Here is a 6,826-nt window from a genome sequence, read left to right on the forward strand (position 1 = left end):
CTAGTTCTGTATCACCCTATGTTATAGCTATTACATGAGGAATCACATCCGGCATAATTGTCCATCACTGATCCATTGCCTACGAGCTTTTCATATAGTGTTGTTCGCTAATTTATATTTTCGTTGTTACTGTTACAATCACTACAAAACCCAAAAAACTATTACCTTTACCTTTGTCACCATTACCTTTATTACCATACCACCTTTGCTACTAAGTACTTTGCCGCAGATACTAAGTTATCTAGGTGTGGTTGAATTGACAACTCAACTGCTAATACTCAAGAATATTCTTTGGCTCCCCTTGTGTCGAATCAATAAATTTGGGTTGTACTTCACCCTTGAAAGCTGTTGTGATCCCCTACACTTGTGGGTTATCACCTCCTCACAGTAGCTTCCCTGACTGTGGAGGCCTCCACTGCAAGAGTACGTGCCCCCAACACCGTCGGAGGTAGAGCTAGCCTTTTAGTGAGAACGCCCACGCCCGCGGGGAGCCGCTGCCGGTGTCGCAGCATACTTGAGGGGGAGTCCGCGACCCCTCTTGGGCGGGGGCGAGTACGGTCCCTCCTTGGGGGCCTTTCCTTTCTCCACGGCAGAGAACCTTCTCGTCGGCGCCATGGATGCTCTAGCGAGGCGATGGAGCTGGAAGAAGGATAAGAAATAAGCGAGAAGACGAAGATGGGCAGGGGGCTCCGCCCGCTCTCGCATTTATAGCCAAGGGGAGGGCAAATGCCGGCCTCCCACGATCTCGAGTAATGATAGTTTTCTCTCCATGAAGTAGGCAGTTGTCAAGTGATACGGTTGCCGAGGCAGCATGGGGAAGAGGAGGCGCCCACGTCTTATCAAGCGCCACACGTCAACTCGGTCCGCGGGTGGTTGGGGCCTGCGGCGTTCCGCACTTGCCCTTTGGCTTCTCCTCGAAGCCAAGTGCGAGCGTGCCTTGGCCCGTGGGCTACTGTCGGCATTCTGGGAACCAGGATACCTAGACTTGCATGCCTGCGGCCCACGGCATGGCTCCATCGACAGCCTGGTATGGCCCATCTTCAACCACGACACGAGAAGACCCTCGCGAGGGGCCAAGCTTCGCGAGGCGGACGACGTCCAAAAAACAAGACCTCTTGAAGGAGCAGCCTCCCCAGGCTGCCTCCTGAGTAGCGGATATTTCCATGCAAACACTCACCTCATGAGGCTGAGGTGACGCCAGCCATGACGACCAAGCCCAGGCACACGCCATCGGGCGCAGAGCGGCAGCTTTCCTCTTTGGTGCTAAGGAGGCAATCACAGGTGTAGAGTCCGAAGAAATCAGCCAAAGGATTATCGTTTGCATGCAACAAGACTAGGACAGCCAGAACGGCAGGATGGACGTAATCATCGAGCCCACCACGACATCACGATCAGAAGCTTTGCAGCGAAGACCACCTTTCGTTAGGATCAGATGTACTACTTATCCCCTTTAAAAGTTGTCCACTGTGGGATCCCTTCCCACCTAGGTTTTGGGGAAAGAGTACCGAGGCCATTATAAATATTGCCTAGCCACCACCACAGAAGGGATCGGACCCCCGGAGACTAAATCCCTAGAGCTCATCACAAGAACAAGCTTCCTGAGGTTGTTCTTCCCCTTGTACTAGTTCATCCTCAGCCCTCGCGAGGCTAATCCACCACAAAGCAGGAGTAGGGTTTTACACCGCAATGTGGCCCGAACCTGGGTAAACTGGGTCGTGTCCATTTCCTTCCCATTAATCGAGCTAGGTCGTGAGAGCAGCGAGTCGATCGGTTTGAGAGGTTGAGTTCTTCACACACACCCCTGAGCTCGAACCTTTCTTGGGTCCTGTGGAGCCCGGAATCCAACACCAGTTCTTCATTAGTCGGGTCGAAGGTGAGGCGTTGTCCGGAAGCGTAAGATGATTTCCGAGGGGGGAGGAAGGACCAGAGGGACTACATTCCCGGGCAGCTTCACGGAAAGTGGGATGAATGGAGGGGGGCCTGGTGCTGTATCCAGGAGGAGAACTTCCCGACATTCTGCTTGCCGCGCACGGAGAGGATTGTGCACAACGACGGTTGGAAGAAATACGGAGCCGGTGATAAGAAGCTCAGCCCAATTCTAAACAGGATTGCTCGCTTGCGGGCCGGCCTGAACATAGATATGGTCGGAAATGACTTTCTACGATGCTGCATCACCCCCCTGCAACAGAGGGTCGGGCCAACGTGGTTGTACCAGAATGTCGGGGATAAGATGCCTCTATTCCGAGGCCGTGGCTGTAACTTGACATTCCTAGGCTACTCCTGGCTCTGCCAGCAGCTGTTCTACAAGTTGGACACTTTCCACTTGCCACCACGGTCATACCTCTGCACATCAACTCAGAGAGGAGCGTCATCCTGGCATGGATGCCAGATTGTTCTGCCACAGGAGTCAAGGAGAGCTGGAAGTTGCCCAAGCTGGCGGATGAGGACAAATAGGCCTTGGAGCTAAATGAGGATGCCGAGTAGGAGGATGATGATCTCGTCAAGGCCACCAAAGTAGAAGAGCAAGCATATATTGCCAGCAGGACCATAGAAACCCATAGATTGGAAGCTGCGAGGGCCGCAAACGTTGCTAAGAGTATTGGAGATGAAAAGGAAGAGGAAGAAGAAGAGGAATACGATGATGACGACGAGGAGGTTGATTAGGAGGGGCAGGAGGAGCTTGGAGGAGACAAGGCTGCCAGGACGGAGACAGCGGGAAAACCTGAGGAAGAGGAATTCCAGGTGTTGGAGCCACTGCGGTGTCTTCGCACCAGGAGAAGCCAAGAGCGTGTGGTCGCTCCCCCGCCTCGATCCATCGCTCGGCCGAGGAAATCCACCATCAAAATTGGGAAGCAGGAGGTGATACACCGGTAGTCTACACGGTTGGTCAACCTCAAGCCCTCATCCTCCCAGGAAGAACTTTCCGGGGAAGATGAAATCTTGCTCCCGCCAAGCTCACCCCCGCCAGCTATCAAGAGAGCCAGCGAGTTCCCACCGTCGCCTCAGTACAAAATGAGCGTCCTTCTCGAGTCTAAAGATGAAGAATAAGTGATTTCCTGTCTTCTTCCCGTTATGTCCCAATCCATCTCTCTTGTCAATATTGATCTGGTTCTTCTGCTGTTTCAGGGACGAGGAGCTTCTTATCCTTCGGACAAAGCATCCCAAGCCATCGGCGGACCATGGCTCACCGTCAAGGGCCAGGCTGGAAATGCCAACAGCTGATACGGCAGCCACAAGCCCCCAGGCTAACCCCCCTCCTCAATATGTGCTGTCATCCCAGGCGACCGTTCTTGATGTTGAGGTTCGCCTTTTCGGGGACGACAAGGAAATGCGAGGGGAGCATCAACGCAAGGAGCTTCAAGGAGAAGATCCCGCCAAGGGGCCCCGTTCAACCGCATTCCTGGAAAAGCTTCTTCGACAAGGGCCTCCACTTATGATTTTGTCCATATCGATGTTTCCTCGATGACAGAGAATGTCGAGGAACGTGTGCCGACAACGCATGCTGACGGGGGAGGGGATGCTCCTTCCCAACAAGTGCACCTGGGTAATTCTCTTGCCATAAAGTTATTTCCATGAGAAATTTCCTTGGTTTCTATCTATGATTTGAACCTTCTTTTTTTCTTGTGTCTTGGTTTTCAGCTCCAACTTCTCCCGTGGGAGGTGAAGAGCTCGCCGAGGAAGCCGGTATTGCCAAGGCTGCCACCGAGGAGGCTTCCCAGATTGTCGCCATGGAGAACCCTGAGCAAACTTAAGGGGGCAACTGAGAGGCCCACACAGCGACTGAAGAAGCTTCCGGCAGCGAATTTGAGCCCTCCAAGATGGATGTGAACAAGAACGTTGATACACAAGATAAGCACAAGCCCTTGAGAGCAGTCTGCTTGGCAAAAACAATTAATTAACCTCTAGAAGCAGAAGAAGCACGTTGATAGACAAGTTATTATGAAGAACCAACCTTGAGAGCGATCTACTTGCGCAAGATATCATTGGACTTGAACATGACTGCGGAAATCTAGATCATGATGAAGAAACCTACACAATATAAACTCAATTGGAATGAGGAACTTGCCATCATCTTCTCACCAAGAGGCATCAAGTACCTAGACAAAAAACTAAGAGCATAATAAGATACAATGTATGCCGGTGGACATGTTTAACAGCAAGAAAACTACCCCATGAATAGCATAGTTAAATGTGATTCCTCCTAGTAGTATGTGTTCTATTATTCATAGTGATGAGAGCCCGAGACTATGCCAATAATGTCTAGAAAGAAAAGGCCTCCAAAATGTAGCATTATTTCAGTAGCAATATTTTCTTTTCAGAAATAGGTTTATCCGAGGAGCATTGACCTTTGTCACATACTGTAATACAGGCACTTCATTTGTTTTTAAGAAACTTGAGATTACTGCTGGTGCTAAAACAAAGCCCACCAAAATCCTCTTTCAACTAAAATACCAATTCACGTACTAGCTAGCATCACTAATTAAGCAAACAGATTTATCACTTGTAGCAGCACTGACCAAATTGCCACGGCAGGAGAACCCCAGCCATATGAGTACCCTGTCTTAAATCTAGACTGTACCAATTGTGCAACTGACATTGAGATTTCAGAGGGCGGGCGCCGCAGAACGGCAAGTGCTATACCTTCACATTGGGGTCCCTGAGGTTGGCATGCAGCCACTCGGCGGAAGCAACAGGCTCGGTCCGTGGCACTGCGTGGACAACGCCCGACGCGGCGTTGGTGGCGGCAGCCTCCGAGACGGCCGGCGACGGGGCGTTGAAGCGTGCGGCGATCCCGAACCGTGTCATCCCTGATTCCAGTACTGTGGGTGGGTTCATCCTCCTGGTTTTCGTCGCCGTCGAGGTACTCATCCTCTCGTTGTCGTCCTACTGCTGCTCCAAATCGAAGCACACATGCATCATACATACATACATACAGGACCAAATATGATTTGAAATAGATAGAACCAAAGTGCAACTAGCCTAGTATATATATGACCTCAGCATGAACCAGAGTTATATAACAAGTAGTCCTACACAAGACCGTACAGTCCGGTGGTATCAAGCACTAAACCAAACCTCATCACACACCCATCGACCTAGTTTGGTTTCACAACCAGCAGCATAGAAACGAACTAGGCTACAATAGAGCAATGTTTGCAGGGAAATAACCAACCTCACAGTGAGGGTCGCGGTGGATGACCTCACAGGTAATCTGAAACCATGCATGTGACATTGAAAATTAATGCCCGAGCCATTGTTTTAAAGGCGTCCATATCTCGTCGCTATAACGGATGACATACAGACCCAGGCTCACAATACCTTTATGGCGTCACTATATCGTCGCTATAATGCTATAAAGGGTGTCGCTCGCCATAAAACGCAATACGCCATTAAAACAATGGCCTGAGCATTACGAATCACAAGCCAATTCTTTTCTTTGAAACTAAAATGAATAGGTGGGCATGTATCGCAAACCGACTCCTTGAAAAGACAAGCTAATGTCTGGACATTATGAATCATAACCCAATTCTTTTTGTTTCATAGCCACAACTAGCAGTTCATGATCGAAACAAATCATGTGAAAATTAGTCTGGATATCAAAAAAATAGCAAAGATAATAGCTAGTAGCATTGTCCAGAAGCATGTGTATGTGTGACAACAGAAGCAACCATTTTTAGAAAAAATTAAACCAATCCAAAATGTTAATCAATTAAGCAGCTCTCTGGTTCGCACAACATATAGGAGGGTAGTGGTCTACTATGTTTAGAACTAGAGCCCCATAGACATGCATGTATCTAAATTTAGAAACAAGATTAGCTCACTTGATCTGCATTATTTATCACACAGAAGTTAAACAAGCAACCAGCCATAGTAATCAAACAGAGGAGAACACCATTGGTATTCAACATGCTGTAAAGAAATCTACTCTGGAATCAGAGAGCATGCAACATAAAGAAATTAAACAAGGAACATTCAAACCTCCATGGACATGCAGATCGCCCCACATCCCTTGCCCTTCTTCTGGTCTTTCTCCTCCTTCCTCACTCCCTTCTACTAGTTTTCTCTGGACACAGAAAGCACCAAATTAATGCCCCTAAAAACAAACCCTGTCAGATCAGAAATTGCACAAGGGAAAAAGGAAAAAATTTCCCAAATTGAAAGAAACAGGGGGTTGAGAGAGGGAGAGAGGCGAGATGGGGGAGGAGGACCTTGGCTGCCATTGCGTGGTGGTGGATAAGGCCCTCCTCTGCCTCTGCCTTGTGGTGGAGAAGCGGCGTCCAGCAGGCACAACCGCGTGAGGAGCCATGCGAGGAGGCGTAGAGGACCGCCGGAGGCACGCCGGTGGCGGAGATGAGGCCGCACACCAAACCCTAGCTGGAGAGGGATGGGTTGGGCGCGAGCGTTCGAGGGAGGGAGGGACGGATCTGGCCAGAGGAATCGATGCAGCGGGGTGGGGTGAGCTTGGTAGCGTGTTGCGCGCCGACCATGGCCGTCGTAGCTCGCCGGAATAAGGTCGGTGGCGGTGGCGGCGGAGGCGGTTGTGGCTAATCCTAGGGCGCGGGAGAGCAGAGAGGAGATGCGGGTGCGGGTGCGGGGGCAGTGGGTTCAACACGGCCGGGTGGGGAGAGAGAGAGAGGAGGTGGGGGCAACAGTTTGTTTTACCCATAAAAAAAGATACCCACCTTTTTGCCGTCTGCTAGTAGATGGCAAAGAGGCGGGGCTGGTGCGCCGTTACAGCGCTGGCGTCCACTGGACCCCACCCATTTCTTTGTCGTCTGTCAGCAAATGACAAAGAATGGCAAAGATTCTTTGCCATCTGCCAGCA

At 50.4% G+C, this 6,826-nt stretch overlaps 1 long non-coding RNA gene across 2 annotated transcripts; it reads right to left on the reverse strand.

Annotated features, from left to right (window-relative positions):
* Window positions 1–3,475: 3,475 nt before the first annotated feature.
* LOC119340838 lies at window positions 3,476–6,064 on the reverse strand. Of its 2 annotated transcripts, none has more exons than XR_005164712.1 (4): window positions 5,980–6,064; window positions 4,642–4,890; window positions 3,953–4,097; window positions 3,476–3,874 (listed from the first exon to the last, which is right to left on the reverse strand). It is a non-coding gene; the product is annotated as an uncharacterized LOC119340838 (long non-coding RNA). The 2 variants fall into 2 exon arrangements; XR_005164713.1 differs by having other exon boundaries at window positions 3,953–4,109.
* Window positions 6,065–6,826: the final 762 nt, after the last annotated feature.

The sequence above is a fragment of the Triticum dicoccoides genome, chromosome 7B (assembly GCF_002162155.2).
Source record: "Triticum dicoccoides isolate Atlit2015 ecotype Zavitan chromosome 7B, WEW_v2.0, whole genome shotgun sequence".
In the NCBI taxonomy this organism is placed as follows: Eukaryota; Viridiplantae; Streptophyta; class Magnoliopsida; order Poales; family Poaceae; genus Triticum; species Triticum dicoccoides.